Source organism: Acomys minous, assembly GCF_964271855.1.
Source record: "Acomys minous genome assembly, chromosome: 16".
NCBI classification, from domain to species: Eukaryota; Metazoa; Chordata; class Mammalia; order Rodentia; family Muridae; genus Acomys; species Acomys minous.
Window position 1 is genome coordinate 20782569 of NC_140498.1, and position 20850 is coordinate 20803418.

Consider the following 20850-nt stretch of genomic DNA (forward strand, 5'->3'; position numbering starts at 1 on the left):
ATTCCTTTATGCAAACACACGGGGAAAGCCTGAACCGTGAGATGCTGGCTCCCTTTCCTTGCAGGACGGTAATGTAATTTATACAGTGCTCGCCACCTTCCTTGCCGACCTAATCTTTCCTCCAGTACATTCTCCTTCTTTCTCCAAGTCCCAGCTCATGTTTATTTAATCAGCTCCCTGTTGACAGACCCTTGGCGGGGCTCCAAGCCTTTGCAATTACAAACAACACTGCCCCCACGTAGCCTCAGTCACAGGTCCTTTAACGGCTGTGAATATCTGTGTGTAAGATGCATCCCTAAGGGTGGGATGGCTGGGTCAAAGGACACACAACCTTCCTTCGTATCTCTATAAGCAACGCCAAACTGCTTCCTATCAGGACTGCCCAATTTTGCATCCTCCACCGCCAACCTTGTTTTCTCCACAGCCACGCCCAACTATGGGAGGATTTGGGGCTTTGGTTGGACTGGCTGGTGAGAGCTGGCATCAAAGGGAGGCTCTGTTTGGATTCCTCCTATGAGGGCATACTATTAAGGGCACCGTGTCTTCTGTAAACGGGCTGCTTCTCTTCACGCATCTTCTTAGTTTCTTCTTACAAAAGCCAAAGTTTGGCATAAAGTATCCATTGCTAGGCCTACGAGATGGCTCAGCAGGTAAAGGTGCTTGTTGCCAAGGCTGACCACCTGAGTTCAGCCCCCTGGGACCCACATTAGATAAGAAAAGAACCAATTCCCAAAAGTTGTCCTCTGACCTCCAAATGTGTACTGTGACATGTGCCCCGCCCACAAACACACATACATACATACATACATACATACATACATACATACATACATACATACAATCAATGAAAAGAAAGCAGCTTTTCAGAGAAACTACCTCAGAACAGTGGTTTAAAGCAACGACGGTGAATGTTTTCTGGAAATTCTGTGAGTTCAGTGTTCTCAGTCGGGTGGCTCTTCTGATCCAGTCACCACTTGCTGGCCAGTGGCAGACGAGTGGAGTGGCCCGTGGAGACTCCCTTTACTGGTTACTCTAATTACTTTGGCATTTCTCCAAGTACCCTCCTCCAGTGGCCAGCTAAGCCTTCTTCACAGCGTAGTGGCCCCGAGGGGGCAGCAGCTGACACTACCAGTCCTCTTAATGCCTGGATCATGAGGTCGTAAGACACCTCTTACTCATTCTGTTGGCCTCAGCAAGTCATGGGCCCACCCAGATCCCAAGAACTGGAAGGAGATTTTTTTTTTCACTCCTGAATGGGAGAAAGTGGTTGTGAGGTGCAGTGATGCAGAGACCTAGAGACCAGCATCCCTTGAGACCACCTGCCACCACATCTGCATTGATAGGGTCCTCTTCCATAATTACAGCTAGCTCTTGCTAAGCCTGTTGTGGTTTGTCAGCTTAAGTCTGCACGTCCTCCCTGAAAAGGAGCACACACCCTGTAGAGCTTTTTGTTAACGTGTCATTCTGAGACAATTTGAGGTTCACAGACATTCCCAGGATAGCAAATCACTCATGCATATAAAATGAAAAAAAAAATACTTATTTTAAAGAAAGTTAATATTCCAAAAAAAATTAAAGAACATACTAGCTCATGGTTTGGGGCTGGCGGGTCTCAGGGCTGGACCTGGATTCTTTCCCACACCATCTGATGAGGGCTTTGTGCTACTTGATTCGAGGCAAGAGAGAGTAAATGCATCCAGGGGAGACATGGCGTGGCAGGCGGCTTCAACTGCTAACATCCTGCTCTTGCAAACGTGAGAACTCGCTCCCTTGGGAAAACTATTATTGATCCCTCTTGTTTGTGCATGTGCTAGTGTGGGGAGAAGCACACATATGTGTGTGAGAGAGAATGCTATGCACAGCACACGTGTAGACGTCGGAGGACAATCCCAGGCATCAGTCTGCAGGCACCATCTGTCTTCTGGCTTGTTTTGGGTTTTGTTTTGTTATTGTTTTGTTGTTGGTGGTGGTGGTGGTGGGTTTTTTTGTTTGTTTGGTTGGTTGGTTTTTTGTTTTTTGTTTTGTTTTGTTTTTGTTTTTTTGAGAGAGAGTCTCACACTGGCCTAGAACTTTACCCAGTAGGCTAGGTTAGTGGCCAGTGAGTTCCGAGGACCCACCTGTCCCTGTCTCCATCTCACCACCACCGAGGTTACAGATGGGGGTGTGCTCCAGAGGGCAGCACAGAACAGTCTATCCCGATCCTCCGGAATCAGCCAGCACTTGGTTTTCAGCATCCAGGACCATGAGAGAATACATTTCTGTTGTTTAAGCCATCAGGTTTGTGATAATTCATTGTGACAGCCCTGGGAAACTAATACAATGTCTATATTGATGACATTCTGGGACGATGTGTAAGTGAAATAACATAGCAAATGACCTTTTGAGGTTGGCCTATTTGCTCAGCAGCGGTCCCTGGACATCCACCACCTGTTAGGCGTTAAATATTCCATTTCATTGTATGGGCTGCCACAGTTCACTTAGTCACGCTCACACTAAAGCACAGTTCCTTTCCCCTTAGTAGTTATCTACTACCAATAAAGCTGGTGTGAACGGCGCCATGCAGGCTTCTATGCAGGCACTCACCTCCATGACTCTGGGATAAACGTTGAAGTATGACTGAGAGGCGATATGTATTTATTTTTACAGTGACAAACTATTTTCCAGAGTGGCGATACCATTTCAAATTCCTAACCATAAAAAATGTATAAGTAGCAAGTGTATTAAGTGACCAAGTGCTTTCTGCAATCTCATCAGCACTTGCTATTGTCACTATTTTTATTTTTATCTGTTTTGATGGGTGTGTCGTGATATCTCACATGTCTTCAATTGCATTTCCCTATTATATTGTGTAAAAGTCGGCTTCCCGTTACTGTGACAAAGTACCTGAAATAATCAACTTAAGAGAGATGTTTATATTTGTTCACAGTTTCAGAAGGTTCAGACCACCGTCATTTTGCCCTATTGCCGTGGGCCCAACACAGAACAAGATGCCATTAATGAGGTATGTAGCAGAGGAAATTTGTTACCTCACGGTACCCTGCGGGGGTGGGGGGCGGGGGCAGAGAAAGTGTCTGATGTCCCTGTGTCCCCGACACACAAAAGAATTCTCCCAGTGACCCAACTTCCTCCCATCAGTTTCCACCTCTCAAGGGTTCGTCTACTACTTCACAATAAAGAGCTGTGGGCTAGGGACCAAGGCTCTCAAAGCTCAGGCCTCTGGGAAATACTACAGACCCAGATTAGGGCTGTCAATCATGCCTCCTGTATTTGAGTGTTCTCTGTCCTAAGGGGTGAAATGTCCCCTCTTTTACCGTCTACTAACGGAATTTCTTACTCTTGAGCCTGCTGAGTATTTTGTATTTTCTAGATAAGAATCCTTTGAGGGGGAAGTCAATGTCCTTAAAATCATGGGTAAAATGTTTTTTACTCGCTAGATGGTAGATGACTATGAAACGGCAGATGTGGTGGCACACAGTTGACATCCTAGTCCTGGGGAGACCTTGGGCTCACAGGCCAGACAGCCTAGCCAGATTGTCAAGCCCCGGGACCCAGTGTATGGCCCCTGAAGAACCACTATAGCGCCCCCATGCACATTCATGCTTGTACACACACACACACACACACACACACACACACACACACACACACACACACACCTAGTAGACAGTATTATCTATTCAGGTCAAGTGTTTTTATTGTCCACATATGAGAGAGTATGCAGTACCTGTCCTCTTGTGTCTGGTACATCACAGTTAGCATACAAGCCTCCCCAGCACTCAGGAGGCAGAGGCAGGGGGATCACTGTGAGTTTGAGGCCAGCCTGGTCTGCAAAGCAAGTCCAGGATAGCCAAGGCTACACATTTAAAAAAAAAAAAAAGCATACTAGCCTCCCAGTTCTGCAGATAAAATGATTTCATTATTCCTTCTGAATAATATTCCACTGTGGATGTACACCACATTTTATTTACATAGCCATCTGTTGGTGGGCACTTAGCTCTTATTGCTTTCAACGTTGATTTTTTTCCCCTTACTTTAGAGATTACTAAAATGATGTGTTGTCTCTCCCTGCCTCTATCTCTCTGTGTCTTTCTTTCTGTGTTTCTCTCTGTCCTTCTCCTTTGCTAACGTCCACCCTCTCCCTTCCCACTCCCCTCCCTTACAGCCTGACTTCAGCCAGGCACGTTCTCATTTTGACCCATGTAGACCTGGGTTCATCTTTACCTTTGTCATCTTAAGTAAGCTCGAAATCCTGCACTCGATTTGGTTGGTTGTAACAACATCCTTTACTCTGTCCTGAGGTGTTCAGAGAGGTGTTCTCTTTTCTTCCCCCACTCCCCCGTTCTGTGCGCTGACTGGCTTTGCCTCTTCGGGATGTAAGATGTATCCCCCCCACCCCCACTGCTGCTCGTGCCTGCTAGTGTGAGAGCCCCAGCTATGCACACTTGTTAACCACCACCCTTCCCTGACGTTCCCTGGCCTGCCCCTCTTCAGCTGATGGCGAGTCCTCAGCAGGAGCCCGTGGACACCAAACCGTTGATGTTCTTGGATGTTTAGACTCATCCCCAGCCTTCATTCTTGCAACAGAGCTTAGCTGCATAGACCTTGGCTCTCACGCTTTCCTTTATTGAATTTCTTGAGCATGTTATCCTACTGTCTCCTGAATGCTAATGTGGAGAAGTGTGATGCCAACCTGATTTCATTTCCCTCCAGGAATATTTTTGTCTGGCTGTAGCCAAAATTCTTTATCTTACACGTCCCATCGTTTTAGGGGGTATCTGTCAGTGTTGACATTCTGTGGCGGTTTTCTCTGGGATGCTGTGTGCTTTTTCAATATGTAGATCAAAAAAAAAATCTTTGTTTTGGGAAAGTTTTCTTACATTATATTTTTAAGTAATTATTCATGCTTTTCGTTGGCTTCCTTTGTAGGTCCCAATTATGCATATATATTGGGTCTCGCATGCTTGACTTTTGTACCTAGCCCTATCAGTCTGTTACAGCACGCTTTTTCATTGTTTCAGCTCGGTGGACAGGTGCCTAGTGTAGCGTCTACCATTTCAATCATTTCAAATGTTCTGTTCAGGCCCACTAAGTACACCCGAGATGTTATGCAACCAGCACTAGCAACACCTCCAAGGCCTGTTCACCAAACTCAATCTCTGTGCTCCTTAAATAGCTCCCTGCTTCCTCTGCCTCCTGTAACCACCGTTCCACTCTCCGTCTCTATAAACCGTCTGCTCTGTGTACTGCACAGAACATTTAACTTTCTCTGTCTGCCTTACTTCACTTCCCATCCTCAATATTTATCCATGTATTGGCTGGGTGTGGTTTTTAATCCCAGCACTTGAGAGGCAGAGGATCTCTGTGAGTTCAGGGCCAGCCAGGTCTACATGGTAAGTTCCAGGACAGCCAAAGCTACCTAATAGAGAAACCCTGGTCTTGAAAAGAAAATAGATTCATCCATGAAGTACCAGGTATCAGAATTCCCTTGCTCTTTCAGGGCTGCATGACATTCTGTTATATGGACATACCACGTGCTGTTCATGAATTCTCTCACTGATGGACGCTGGCCTCCACCAGTATTGAGTCATGCTACTATGGGCACTAGAATTCAAGTATCTGTTCAAGTGCCTGATCTCAGCTCCTTGTATATACGGCCCAAAGTAAAATTTCTGCATCAAATGGCAGTTGTGTGCCACTTTTTTTTTTCAATCCATCTGTTCTGTGCAGTATTTTACATTTTCCTGCTTTTTGTTTGCTTGCTTGTTTGTTTTGTTTTTACATTCCATCAGCAAGGCATGAGGATTCTGGTTTTCTATACTTCTATGCAACTCGTTTTCTGTTTTGTTTTGTTTTTAAATAACAGGCAGCCAGGGCTGGAGAGATGGCTCAGTGGTTAAGAGCACTGCCTGCTCTTCCAAAGGACCTGGGTTCAATTCCCAGCACCCACATGGCAGCTCATAACTGTCTGTAACTCCAAGATCTGACACTTTCACACCAATGCACATAGATTAAAACGAAATAAAATATTAAAAAAAAAAATAACAGGCAGCCTAATGTGAGCAGGCTTCTTTTGTCAGTTTTTAAGCTTATGAATAAGAAAAAAATTTAAAACTCCCTCAGAAAGAAACTCCAGGACAATTTCATTAGAGCTTGAAAGAAAACAAGAGAAGGCAGACACGTTGGAGGTCTCAGTGGCTGCCTGGAAGGAGACGGGTGAGGGGTGAGCTTATGCTCTCCTGGGGAGGCCGGAAGAGGGCAGCAGAGGCCCAGAACTGGAGTTGCTGATAGTTGTGGCTGTCACATGGGTGCTGGGAACTAAACTCCGGTCCTCTGCAGGAGCAGTGTTCACTGTAACCACTGAGCCACTTCTCCAGCCTCTATTGGCCTCCATATTTACGTATAATGCTGGGTAGGAGTCCAGCTTCTCTTTGGCATGTGAACATCCAATTTTCTCAGTAGCGTTTGTTGTTCAGAAGATCATTTCCTCCCCCCTCCCCATCAAATCGTCTTGGCATCTTTGTTGAAGATAGTTGATTGATTGGTTGGTTGGTTGGTTGATTGGTTTTGGTTTTGGTTTTGGTTTTTTGAGACAGGGTTTCTCTGTGTAACAGGACTCTGGCTGTCCTGGACTCACTTTGTAGACCAGGCTGGCCTTGAACACACAGAGATCCACCTGCCTCTGCCTCCTATGCTGAGGTTAAAGGCGTGCACCTCCACACCCTGCTGAAGACAGTTATTTTTAAGGAGAATAAAACCATGAGTTCCCAAAAAGATAAAATGAGCACAATGAAGTGATTTTATTTGAATCATGAATAAACAAGAAAATCCAGTAAATATTGCAAACAATTTAGAAGCAAGTCCAAAGACGAGAGACACATACAGACCATAAAATTATATACATATATATGTCTATAAAACCGATTCTTCCAAGGATTTTTTTTTGGTCTGGATCGCTAAAAATTGTTACTACAGGGGGAGCCAAGTGTGGTACCACACACCTTTAACCCCATTACTGGAGAAGTAGGAGCCAGGCTGGTCTACACAGTAATCCTAGGCCAACCAGAGCTACATGGTGAAACCCTGTTTATAAAAAAATAAAAGCAAAATGACCACAGGGCCCAGGAAATGTGTCAGATGGTAAAGAGCTGGATGTACAAACATGAAGGACTGAGTTCGGCCCCCGCTTCCCCATAAAAGCTGCTTACAGTGGCCACGTATTTGAAGTCTCAGTGCTGGTGAGGCTGAGACAGGAGAAGCTCTGGGACTTCCTGGCTTAGTCACTGTCTGAATTGCCAAGCCTCCAGGGTCCAGGGAGAGACCCCGTACCAAAAACTAAGGTACAGAGCAACTGAGGAAGGCATGCCCCACATACCTCTGTATGTACTTGCACAGGCAAGTGCACACACACACACACACACACACACACACACACACACACACACACACACACACACAAAACATAACTTTTAAAATAAAAAGAAACTACAAATTTAGTCACTTAAAACAGCAGGGTGGGTGAGATGGCTCAATGGGCAAAGGTGCTTGGGACCAAGGCTGATGACCTGAATCTGGTCCCCAAGTCCCATATGGTAGAGGGGAGAGAACTGACTTCAGCAAGTTGCCCCTCTGACTTCCACATGTGCGCCATGGCACACATGATCTCACACACACACACACACACACACACACACACACACACACACACACACACGTTTTGCTTTGGTTTTTCTTAAACCCAAAAAACCTTGCTGTTCTGGAGGTCAGATGTTTGAAATTGCTCAGCAGGGCTGCCTTTCTTCTGGAGGCCCTGGGAGAGAATCTGTTTTCATTTTCTTCTTTTTTTTTTTTTATTATTTTAATAATATATTTTAAATTGATTATTTGGGAATCTCATATCATGCACCCCAGCTGCTGTCACCATCCCCCCTGTCCTTCATGACCTCCCTACCCCCCAAAAAAATGAAAAAGCAAGTCCATTTTGTGTTGTCCATATGTTCAAAATCCTAGTAGCCAACCCGTCCCTTACCCCCCCCCAACCCCATCCCCAGAGAGGATGAGTCTCTCTGTCTGCATCCCTACCAAAAGCCTTCAACCAATGAGAACCCTTGTGGGTGGCTGCTGACAAGGGGCGGGGCCAGCTGTCCTGTGAGGAGCAAGGCCTGCTCTCTTACATCTGAGCACATTAACATGGCTTCAGGCAGAGCCATCTGCATGGGGCTTCAGTGCTAAAAAGGACTCTAGATATCAACATGACTCTTGGACTCTTGCCTGTGTCAGGAATTACCAACCTCCTCATGGCCCTCCGCAGCTCTATGGGCCAGGGGCTGCAACATGCCTGTCACATCAGATTGCCCCCAAGACACCACGCAGCAGCATAGACTGCATACATCCACATTGATCTCAGGTTTCATCACGTCCTGGGAGAGCAGCATGGTCCCCAGACACCAACATGGCCTCTGGTGGCTTCAAGGACCACGGTGGTCCTTCCAAGAGGCCCCAATCCAGCAAGTGACCCTTTCTTCATCTCAGGCTTCCATTCTTGCCCAGAGCCAGGGCAATCCCAAGGCCAAGCAGCAGGTTCTGCGCGGAGTCTGTGTCTGCACCAGCTCCAGCTGTTGCACACCACCCCACTGGCTTTCCTGGGCAATGACGGCACGTCCACCTCAGCCCTCTCTCTCATATGTCACCACCATCAGTCCCTGCCTCCAGTGCTGCTCACACTTCTCTGCTTTTCTATCTTCCCATCTTTCCCACCTCTCCATCACATATTTGCTTATTGTAGTGGTGCCCGCCTGTCCTGGATCTTTTCCAGCCATCTCGGGGCCAGGGGGAGAATCTGTTCTCTTTGAGTTTTTTGTTTGGTTGGTTGGTTTTGGTTTTAGGGTTTTTTGGGGTTTTTTTTTTTGGTTTTTCAAGACAAGGTTTCTCTGTGTAGACTTGACTGTCCTGGATTTGCTTTGTAGACCAGGCTGGCCTTGAACCTGCCTCCTGAGTGCTGGGATTAAAGGCGTGCACCACGACTGCCCGGCTGAGACTCTGTTCTCTTTAGACCTAGCAGCCTAGCAGCTGCCTTTATTCCTGGACTTCTGACCTTGTACCATCCTACCTTCTGCTTCCATAGCCACGTCTCCCTCTCGTAAAACCCTTTGTGACTTCACTGGGCCTTTCCCGATGATTTAGAAAAATCTCCCATGTCCAGATCACTAGCACCATCACATCACACACAAGCCTCTTTTGCCAGTATGATGGAAGGTTATGGGGAGTAGGGGGTAGACATCTCTGAAAAAGCCACGGTCTGCCTACAATAGAGGACCTAGTGTCCCTTCCACAGGAAAAAAAAATTAATCTACATAGCTACAGATAAAATCATCTGTGTGGCGTAGAGCATTGTGGTGCACACCTTTAGTCCCAGTGATCAGGAGGCAGAGGCAGGTGGAAGTTCCAGCCCAGCCAAGGCTACATAATGAGACCCTATCTCATAGATAGATGATAGATAGATAGATAGATAGATAGATAGATAGATAGATAGTCTAAGGCTTCCCTAATAAAGGAGAGACTTTTGTCTGTGGATTGTGGTGTTGGCTCCAAGACACTTACCTTAGGGCTGAGACACACCTAAGCAGTCATGTATGACAGTGCCTTACAATCAATCCTTATATCCTGTCTCTGTGTCTCTCTCTGTCCTTCTCTTCCTCTCCCTCTGCCCAGTCATGGGGCCCAGCGGAGGAGGATCTACATGAATTCCTTGTCTCTAGGAGAGCTTTGCCCATCCCCTTCCATCATCTGCCAGTCAAAGCAGCTCTCAGACAACCACCTTCCCTTCTTAATGGTTTCTCCTGTGAGCAGTAGAGACTGCCCCTCCCCTCACAAGCCCTCGCCCTCCTATAGCAACCTCTAATCCCAGGCCCAGGGCATCAACTATCCCTTTCCCCGTTGTGCAGTTCCCTGAAACCCATAGCAGAGCAGCTGGGGGGAATCACCTCTCCAAGGCATCGGGTGGATGTCAGGTATTGATGTTGCTTTATTTAAAATCTGTCACCACCACTGTTGGCGTTGGCCAGTTCTTCAACCTTATTGTACGTGTTCTTTCTGATATCGGTTTTCCTATAAACAGGCAAAGATGTTTAGGATCAGGCAATCCAACTCTAATTAGCAGCTGCAGGAATCTCCCTTGCTAATGAGCCACCTTGAGAAAAAGAGCACGGGGTCAACCAACCAACCTGTGCCAGCCCGAGCCATCGGCAACAATCCAGATACCTTGAGGCGACTACACTGACGCTGTGCTGACTGCTAGGGTCCCTGAAAGCACAGTCGACACCTTCTGAAGCAGATTGTCCCAGACTTCTTCCGTCACAAGCCTGGGTGAGCCATATCCACTTTGTCCAGGGGGGGCCACTTCTGTCCAGTGGGAGGGCCACTGTGACTAGTGTTAAGGAGCAAGGATGGGATTGGGCCGGACACCATCTCAGGATGCATAAGCTGGCCTCCCTTGCTCCTCTTCAGTAAATGGGCGCCTTGCTGCTTCACCTGCTCCTTGAGGAGGTGGCACCAGCTTTAATGCAGGTCAGAGTGTGGAGCTTGGGAAAGGATGCTACCCTTCAAAATGAGCTTTACTAAGGGAGAGAGCTTTTGCTACTGGGGTCCTGAGGTGGGAGAGCATTAGGAAATAACGCAACATACCAAAGACAGCAGGAGGTAGCCTTGAAGGGAGAAAGAGGCTGCCCATCAAAAGCTGGAAAGGGGCTGGAAAGAAGGCTCAGGAGTTAAAAGACTGCAGAGAGGTGTGCCCTGACTTCTGTTTGCACCCGGGTCAGGCTAAAGGGCGGGTGATCTAACAGTGTGTGGTCTTAATACTGCAATGTGTCTACTCTGTTGCTTTCCTGTGTTCAAGAAGAACTTGGCTTTGGGGCCATTTTCTTCAAGATCTTGGGTAGTAGTGAGTGAGGCTCGGCTCTGCCCCACATTCTGGAGGTCCCAAACACCCTCTGCCTTCATGGCTGGGTCGGGTAGACTCCACACGATGCATCATTTTCTGAGCCACAATCCAAGGCTGACCCCAAGCCTTTCCATTGATCCTGGTCGTGGGATTCTCCCAAGCGTTAACTCTGTAGATAAAGCCTGCAGTCTGCCAAAACCCACCCTGAGGGCCCAGCCCCGTACGTGATGTTTCCGGCACCACTACAAAGAACAGACAGAGCCTGCTTCCTAGAAACCAGTGAGAACTAGCTGAAAAAGCACACTGTGAACTTGGACCTGACTTTGACATCTTTATCTGTTTTGAGATCCTCTGCGCTCCCTCCCTCCCCCACCCTGAATTTCTAGTAATCCTTGGATAAGGAGTCCTCACTAGAAAACTATGGGATGGTGATTAAACTGACATTGTTGGCCTACAGCAAGTCGCCAACATCTTTGTGAGTTCCTTAAATAAAGAGATCAAACATTGACGGTCAGCCCTTGAATTGTGCCTTCTGAGGCCAAGGGCACTGAGTAGAGAACTCGGGGCGGGAGAGGGGGGCAAGGGGGAGGGCAGCGGGGGGGGGGGGCGGGGGGGGGGACGGAGCTTCAGGGATGGGAATGCCTCCTTTTTGCAGGAAGCTCAGCCTCTTGCACCAGCCTCGCCTCTGGTACTTTTCCACCCTCGCCTTCTGAATCGCTGCCATTCGGTCCGCTCCCCAGATAAAGTCACAAGGAACCTTTTGAAGTTCTCTCACACAGAGCTCAGGCTCATAAAGACAGTAACCAGAGCTCCAGGAAAGGGGAGTCTGGGCCTCCTCCACACAGAGGCTGCCAGCAGCCGAGCAGGTGAGCCAGCGCCTGCCACCTAGCTGCGCATCCCTGCGAGTCACCCGCCAGCCCACTGCCATGGAAACCGCACACAGCATCGCCTACAGCTCACACCCTCCAGGAGCCAGACAACCCTGTTTGGCAAGGGCACAGGATGGGTAGGAAAGACAAAACAAAAAAAACTAAACCAGCTGAGTCTTCTCTGCTCCGGGCTGACACCTCCTCTTCGCGGTGTCTTAGACAAGACAGCCCCACTAATGACTGGCTCCCCCTTTGAAAGCGGAAAGTCAGACCTCTTGGGAGGGAGGTTGAGGCACCAGAGGTTCTGGAAGCTGTCTCAGGTACCACGCACTTGAATAACAGCGATAAGGACTGCTCCGAAGGGACCTAGTGGGAAAGTGGCCTCTCAGCCTCTCCAGCCTGGAAGCTGAATTGCAAAATTGCACCCCCACCACACACCCTGACCATCCATGGATTGCGAAAGGCTACATAGCAATGTCTCCATAGCGTGCAGCAGGAACGTAGGAATTAAAAGTTAGAGTATCTGTTCTTTCCTCCATGCCCTGCACAGATTCCAAGAATTAAATCTGCCTGGAGGCATTGTAACTCCTCCCTCCTCCTCCTCCTCCCCTCCCCCTCCTCCACCTCCTCCTCCTCTTCCTCTTCCTCCTCCTCCTCCTCCTCCAAGAAGTCTTCATGACTGATGCTCAAAAAACAGGGTGGTGCACTTAGGAGCAAGGCTGGGCAGCACCACAAATCTCAGCACGAGGAAAAAGGATGAGTCTAACCTGGTCTACATGGTTCTGGGATAGTCAGAGGCTACACAGTGAGGCCTTTTCTCAAAGCACATGTGCATGCACACAAAGTGTCCTCTCAGCGCATGACAGCCCAGTTCTCTACAATCTGTCCCTGATTCTGAACCTCCCTCCGCATCACCAACAGCTTGATCCTGAATCCCCAGCCGCTTGCCCGTCCGTCATTCTTTAGACCGTCTGGGCTGCCTTCAACAGCCTTTACTCTATCCAAGCACGCAGGAGTAGGAGCTCAGGCCAACTTCTGCCACACAGTGAGTTGGAGGCCAGTCTCAGCTACATGAGATCCTGTCTCGAAAAACAACATTCAATAAAGCTTCTTCATCCCAAACACCAAACATCAAGTCCAATGGGATGTCTCAGAAGCAGTTTGACTCGTGTAAATAGAAGTTGGATAACGCCCTGAGGCAAACCCCACGCTTCAAGGAAAAGGTATGAGTGCATACGATTTGGCAGCTGGAAAACAAGAAAGAATTAGAAATATTCTCCTCTAAAAAAGAGACTCTTCAGTCATTGGGAGGGGAAGGAAGATGGTGTAACCGCCGATAAAGGGACAGCCGGCGAAATCTGCAAAAATAATGGATGCAGGTGTCCTTTGATGAAACACTTCCCCTTCTGAAAGACCCCTTCACACAGACAAATGTCAAGTGCACACCTTTATCCACACTGGCCGGGACAGCAGACATCTGGAATCCCCGCCTCTTGCTAACAGTAAGGGGCTATGTAATGTACTGCTGCCCATCCACAACAGTGGGATACGCCAGAGCTGCCAGTCAGCTAGGGGGCTCCAGTGTATACTGGTAAGTATATGGCACACTACCTTTTTAACGCAGGAAAAGGAAAAACACAGTCATATACAAGTGCATAAAGAAAAACACTGGGTTTTACGAAGTGCTGGGGATCAAATCCAGTCCAACTAAGCTAGCCCTAGGCTATCTAGTGTTTCTGTCTTTCTTTTTTTTTTTTTTTTTTTGGTTTTTTGAGACAAGGTTTCACTGTGTAGCCTTGGCTATCTTGGACTCACTTTGTAGACCAGGCTGGCCTCGAACTCACAGCAATCCTCCTGCCTCTGCCTCCTGAGTGCTGGAATTAAAGATGTGAGCCAGCGCACCCAGCTTAGTTAATTAATTTTGAAAATAAAGAAACACTAGAACTGTAAATAAGAATTGAATAAAGATTATTCTGTAGAGGGCCAGGGCTATAGCTCAGTAGTCCAGCTCTCACCTGGCATGTCCTGCTGTACCTTGGCTCAGTCCTCGGTCCTCAGCACCACAAGAAAACAGAGACTGGAGAGAGTTGCTGAGAATGTCTCTGTTCTATATCGTTTTGTTTTGTTTGTTGAATCACATAATGTTTGACTTCCGTTGGGAAATTAAACAAAGTTCTTAAAGGGGTTTTTCTTAGTACACAAGTGTAGGACATGTTTCAACTTAGTCACCTTCAAAAAGATGTACAAAGTTGGGTCCCGCTTAGTAGAGATGCTCCACAGAAGCTATGGCCTCTTCCCCCCACTCCCCACCCCCAAGAAAACTTCCAGAGGGGACAGCATCTTGTCTCACTCATCTCTGGGTCACTAGAATAACATGAACAATTGGCATTCATCAAGTAGTGACTGACTAGATAGGTGGAAACTGACAGGCACAGCTAAAGATGCCAAGTTAGGTGCCAGGGCACATGGCAGGAGCTGCTCGCTTTATTTAACAAGAATCACCAGAGCGATGAGAGACTGAGACAAGAGAGAACTGACAGCTGCTCACAGCAGCACCTAGGCCTGATGGACCCCAGAGGCAGAGCCTGTACCATATCTGAATGAGGGGCTCATCTCCAACTGGAACCTCAACTTTGGAGGGCATGTTTTTTGTTTGTTTGTTTGTTTGTTTGTTTGTGAAGTGTACTCGTTTTAACAGCAAAGGTTGAAATTTTTAAATATGCATTGTCCCCTAAAATGAGTAGCTGTATTACAGGAGATTTGGTTTTTCTTGCCATTTTTCCTTTGCTGATTAAAAGAGAAAAAAGAAAAAAAAAACAGGAAATGAAATCTGGTTTATATATAATTTGTCACACATGTAATATACCCAACTTTGTAAGCACTCCAAGTTTTCATTAACTCTACTGAAACATAGTCACATTAAGAAATCTCTGTTCCCTAATGTTGTTAGTTTCAAACTTCCAAACTTAGTTTTGTTTTGCTAAAAATGCAGATTGGAGCCAGATGGAGGACGAAGCACCCCCGTTTGACCTCCCTCCCAGCCAGAACCCCACAAATGACAGAAAAGCCTTCTGTGATTAAAAGAAGCACAAAAAAGAATGAGGGAGAAAGGAAAGTCGGATCCATGCCGGCGTGGGAGGATGAGAAAGGCCACCATCACTGACCACAGCATTTGCTGTCAATCTAAAGCTGGGGATGTGACAGGCAAGGCCATATCCTTAGTGATAACTGATGCTCTGTCTCCAGGAAGGATCAGGAACTTCTACACTACTCTTAAGGAACAGAACATGGCCCACCCCCATAATCATCAAAGAACAGAATCAGGTTCCTGGGAATTCTCAGACAAAAAGATGGGCAGATGGCCAAGAATCTACAGACATTTAAAAAAAAAAAAAAAGCACTATGATGAAAAAAATTAAATGTGCCATGAAAGAATTACAATCAAAGAAAATTAATAGAAAAAAATAAAGAAAATACAGTAGATATAATTTCCATCTTCTGTAATATAATAGAAAATAGTTCATTCATTTAAAAAAGTATAGCTAGAGCCAAGTGTGGTGGTGCAAGCCCGTAAGAACTCAGGAGTCTGAAGCAGGAGGATATGTTTAAGGCTAGCCTGGGCTACATGATAACACTTCATCTCAAAATAAGTTATAAATAGTAGAAACTGGAGATTCGGTTTTTAAAAATAATTTATTTTTAAACTGGAGTTACAGGCAGTTGTGAGCCGCCATGTGTGTGCCAGGAACTGAACTCAGGACCTCTAGAAGAGCAGCCAGTGCTCTTATCCACTGAGCCATCTCTCCAGCCCCCATGGAGATTCGTTTTTTTTTAATGCAATACATGGGAACTAGAAAGGTGAGTCAGCAGTTCTGGACGCTTACTGTCCTTTCAGAGAACCAGAGAACTGTTTCCAGCACCCACATCGAACTCATCACCTGTAACCCCAGCTCCAGAGGATCCAACCCCCTCTATTGGCCTTATGAGCATCTGCACTTACATCTACACCCGCCCACCCAAATTTTATTTATATATTTACTAGAAGGACTAAGTAGTGGGTTACACATAACGGGGAAACTGGTGGAGTGGAAGAAGAAACGCTGAATGTGAAAGAGCCAAGAAGTAAACACTCTGGGCTAAAACTCACCAGATGTTGAGGGCAGACCCAGAAATTCCAATGTCAGGATGACGTTACCTCCAGTAGAAGGGAGCATATAAAAGGAGATGAAGAAACAGTGAAGGAGCTGATGGTGGTGAGAGTTCCAGACATGAAAAAGGACACTGCTCATCATGTTTAGCAGGTCTCTTTAATGTCCAGTGGAGCAAAAGAAAAGTAAGAGAACTTCCCAAATCTAGGCACGTCGAAGTAAATATTTATGGTATAAAAGGAAAATCTTAATAACTCTTTGAGGGAGAGGATAGGTTAATTATAATAACATGGAAAATATCTTGGCGTGAGATGTACCATCAAAGCTAAGTGCTAGAGATCATGGAACAAGTTTACTGACATTCTTATGGGAAAATAATTATTTTCTAAAAAGGCTTTAATTTTTATTTTATGAATATGCGTGTTGGCTCGCATGTATTTATGTGCCCCGTGTTGTGCTTGGCGCCCATGGAGGTGAGAGGACGACATTAGGTCCCCTAAAACTGGAGTTGCAGATGATAGTGGGTGACATGTAGGTGCTGGGGACAGAACCCAGGTCAGCCACAAGAGAGGCAAGTACTCTTAATTACTGAGCCATCTCACCCTTCCAAAAATTATTTTTAATTTAGAGGTCAATAACCAACCAAACTGCTATTCAAGGGAAAATGTAAGATAAAAAACATTTCCAAGCATGTATAGGGTCATGCCACCTCCCAAGAACCCAAGGAAATAAAAGATATGGACTCAAGTTGGATTCTTAGCAGCCATGCTGGGCAGCTCACTACCACCTGTAATTCCAGTTCCAAAGGATCTAATGGCCTCTTCCAGCCTCCTGTATTCAGAGAGAGAGAGAAAGAGACAGAGACACAGAGACAGAGACACAGACACAGACACACAGACAGAGACACAGAGAGAGACAGAGATAAGTAAAAATAAATCTTTTTAAAAAACTATTCCATTTCAGCCAGATGTGATGATGCACAGCACCTACAAGGCTGGGACAGGAAGATCACAAATTCAAGGCTACATTGCAAGACTCAATCTAAAAAAGCCAACTATATTGGCATAAGCATTCAGTTTCAATATGAAATTGAAATCTCAAGTAAGCTGAGTACAGTAGGAACTATTGCAGTAAAGGAGCTATGGGAGTAAGGAGTCAACACGCACTCCACACGTATCCCTGTTCAAATGCAAGAGCGGGGCTTGGAATTATCTGGCTAGCCCTGCCACACTTGGGCTGGAGAGATGGCTCAGCATGTGAGAACATCTGCCGCTCTTGCCTTAGGCTTGAGTTCCTTCTGAGCTCCCACACCAGGCAGGTAACATCCACCTGTAACTCCAGCTCCAGGGAACGCAACACCCTCTTCTGGACTCTGTAGGCACTGCATTCACGTGCATGTATACACACACTCACTCACTCACTCACACACACTCACACACACGCACACTTTTAAATTTTTAAAGAAAGCATTTTTTTTAAAGCTGCCACACTTCTAAAAGAAGTGTGATTTAAAAGCTAAGTCATCGAACCAATAAACTAGTTTTGCTCTTTTGAACAAATGGAAATGTTTGTCACTTTCACATATTTGAATTGACTCAGGGGCAGGGTGAAAAAGTAGAAATCACCTAAGAAATGTATTTAAATAATCACTTGTCTTCTTCAGCTTCCTTTAAGGCAGTCATACAAGGACTTGGGTGCTCTCAACAGTTAAGTGCTCTTAATAGTTGAGTACTTACCAGATGTTTAAGGTCATGGCTTCAGCCCTCAGCACCATAAGAAAGAAAAAAAGTCAAAAAGGACAACCCATGAGCATGGTGGCACATGCCTGCAATCCCATCTGTCAGCAAACTGAGGTGGGGGTTTGGGACTAGCGTGGTCTACAGAGTGAGACCTTGTCGTTAAAGGCTTTAAAATAGAACATACAACTGGGCAGTGATGGCAGCACTTGGGAGCCAGAGGCAGTCACATCTCTGAGTCTGAGGCTAGCCTGGTCAATAGAGTGAGTTCCAGGACAGCCAAGGCTACACAGAGAAACCCTGTCTCAAAAAAAGCAAAATAAAATAGAATATAAAAAAAAATCATACTAACTGGCAAAGTGCCTAAATTTAGATAGGTGCTATATGACCAAATCTTTCTCTCTGTGTGTGTCTCTCTCTATATCTCTCTGTCTTTCTGTGTCTGTCTATCTGTCTGTCTGTCTGTCTCTCTCTCTCTCTTTCTCTCTCTCTCTATCTATCTCTCTGTCTCTCTGTCTCTCTGTCTGTCTGTCTGTCTCTCTCTACCACCATCTCTATTTTCTGTGTGTGTGTGTGTGTGTGCTGGGGCTCAAATGCATAACCTCCCATATCCTAGGCACTCACCAGTGAGCTACACCTTTAGTGCAGACAGATTCTCTTAGAATTAATTCTAAGTTATTGAGATAAGTAAAGCAACATTCCTGATCAGTGCTCTTATACTTACATGGGATTAAGTCCTAATTATGCACATCATGAATTGAAACGTAAGTCCAAAATGCATTGGAAGCTAGGTACCATGGTACATGCCTGCTATCCCTGCTCTTGGGAAGCTACAGCAGGAGGATGGTGAGCTTGAGGTCAGCCTGGGTTACATAATGAGACCACATCTTAAAAAAAAAAAAAAGCTTTGAATTTTCCAGTCTACTAAACATGGTATATACAGCAACATAGTATAACAGAAATCACTAGATATTTACCTCATGACCACAGGGTCAGTACCCAGCAGCCCATAATGGAAAAAGATACAAACTGAAAACTCAAAAGTACGGTTGCTACTGAATACTTTATCTTCAGGAATTTTTTTTTAAATCATCAAGTTCTCATAAGCTGGATACCATTAACTGTGTGTGTGTGTGTGTGTGTGTGTGTGTGTGTGTGTGTGTGTGTGTGTGTCTGAAATGTCTCCCACAGGCTGAGGTTTCAGATGCTCAGTTCCCAGAGTGTGGCGCTGTTCCATAGGCTGTGGAGACTTTAGGACGCAGGAGTGTGAAGGTTACACCTGAGCCTGGTTCTGGCCTGCGGTCTCTGCCTTCTGGCTGGTGCCGTGTGAACAAGCTGGAACAAGCTGTGACCACCAGCTCCGGCCACCAGGAACTGCGCCACTCCACTGAGCCTTCCCCTGTGGCATGGACTGAAATGCCTCTTAACTGTGAGTCAAAAGGAATCTTCCTTCTATTAAATTGTCAGCCATCTGGATCACAGTGATGAAAAATAACAGATACAGGTACCATCCATCTATTGCCATTAAGCAGACTGAAACAGCTCCTTTGTCCTCTCAAGTCCAATAAAAAGCTTTCTTGTAGCTGAGGGCTGTGGGACACAGGGCATAGCAGATCATCGTTTTGGCCCCAGATCTTCACCTATACCCACACTTTATCCCATAGCCTCACTACAGGGGGAAGATATTTCCCAGGCCTTGCCCTTAGGTTTGGCCAATGGAATGGCCACAGATGTGGCACAAGCAAAAGTTTGAAATGTGTTTCTGTGGTAGATGTGCCCCCTTTGGCGCCTGACATCACCCACAGATGTGCACACCCTTACTAATCCAGGGATAGGGAAGACAGACCTGAAGACAGGAGCTGCCCAGTTGCCATAGCAACCACCTTCAAACTCAGCCTAAGATACAAATGCTTATCATCGGATGCCGCTGTGACTTGGGGATGGCTTGTTATACAATTTGATTGTGACATTAGCCAACTGATCCTTGGGTGCCAAACACTCAGGCCCCTCTGTGGGATATGAGGAATAACTCCTGAGTCTTAATTGTTAAGATGGCTACTCTTGCTCAGGTGGACATCCCGCTCTGGCAGCCCCACTCCTCTCCCAGCACCGCACAGTGACTCCACTGCTCCAGTGTGCTGCTGGCAAGAGAGACTAGGGCAACGGTGCAGACAGAGCTGTCAAGACTCTTCAAAATGCTGGCACCCACTGACCCAGCAACTGCACTTCTCCATATTGATCCTAAGGAGAGAAAAGGGCTTTATGCACATGGCTAGAGTGGCTCATAATAGAAAGAAGTATTTACTACACATCTGTTCTCTAAGCTTTTTACCTGCATTTTTCCCATTGGATGCTCACAGCACCGTAAGTTTCAAGGGGCCTAGGGAGATGGGGCTAACTCAACAGGAGTCAGATACTGCTAGTGATGGGCATCTATCCGTGATCCCTCTGGCCTGGGGGCGGGGGGAGGGGGGGGCGCTGTGGTCCAAATCTCATTGTCATCCTGCCTAAAATAGCCAACAAAAGTAGGGGACTCCCTCACATCTTTTTAAATGCTTCAGAAATAAATTACCACACGAGACTAGATAGAATAAAAGTAAGAAACAAAATTACCTCAATATGGGATGTGGCAAAACATAAATACGTTAATAAATAAAATAACTAGGAGGGACTGTCCTGGACTCGCTTTGTAGACCAGGCTGGTCTCGAACTCACAGCGATCCACCTGCCTCTGCCTCCCAAGTGCTGGGATTAAAGGTGAGCGCCACCACTGCCCAGCTCCACTCTCAGACTTCTAAGTCTTCTTCTCCTCATTAGGAATTGAGGAAAACAGGCACAGTGGTGCACTGTAATCCCAGCACTTGGGAGGCAGAGGTAGGCAGATAGATGTGAGTTCAAGGCCAGGTCTACAAAGCAAGTCCAGGACAGCCAAGGCTACACAGGGAAACCCTGTGTCAAAAAAGAAGAAGAGGAGGAGGAGGAGGAGGAGGAAGAATAGAAAGAAAGAAATTGAGGACATTTTGGCACTGTATGTATTTCAAAAAAGAAAATATGTAATTATGATTAATTTCTAGTACCTATCCATTAAGATAATATTGAAGTTGCTGAGAGTATATTTAAAGTGTTCTCATCACCGCAAAACCATGTAAAGTGAATCATGC

General features: G+C 46.2%; 1 long non-coding RNA gene across 1 annotated transcript in view; it reads left to right on the forward strand.

The window, feature by feature from the left end:
- LOC311586967 overlaps nucleotides 1-20850 on the forward strand; it is a 31092-nt gene that overhangs the window by 4708 nt on the left and 5534 nt on the right. Inside the window, exons 4-6 of the long non-coding RNA XR_014775709.1 lie at nucleotides 2927-3001; nucleotides 10115-10362; nucleotides 18881-19118. This is a non-coding gene — a long non-coding RNA (uncharacterized lncRNA). The remainder of the gene's footprint in view (nucleotides 1-2926; nucleotides 3002-10114; nucleotides 10363-18880; nucleotides 19119-20850) is intronic.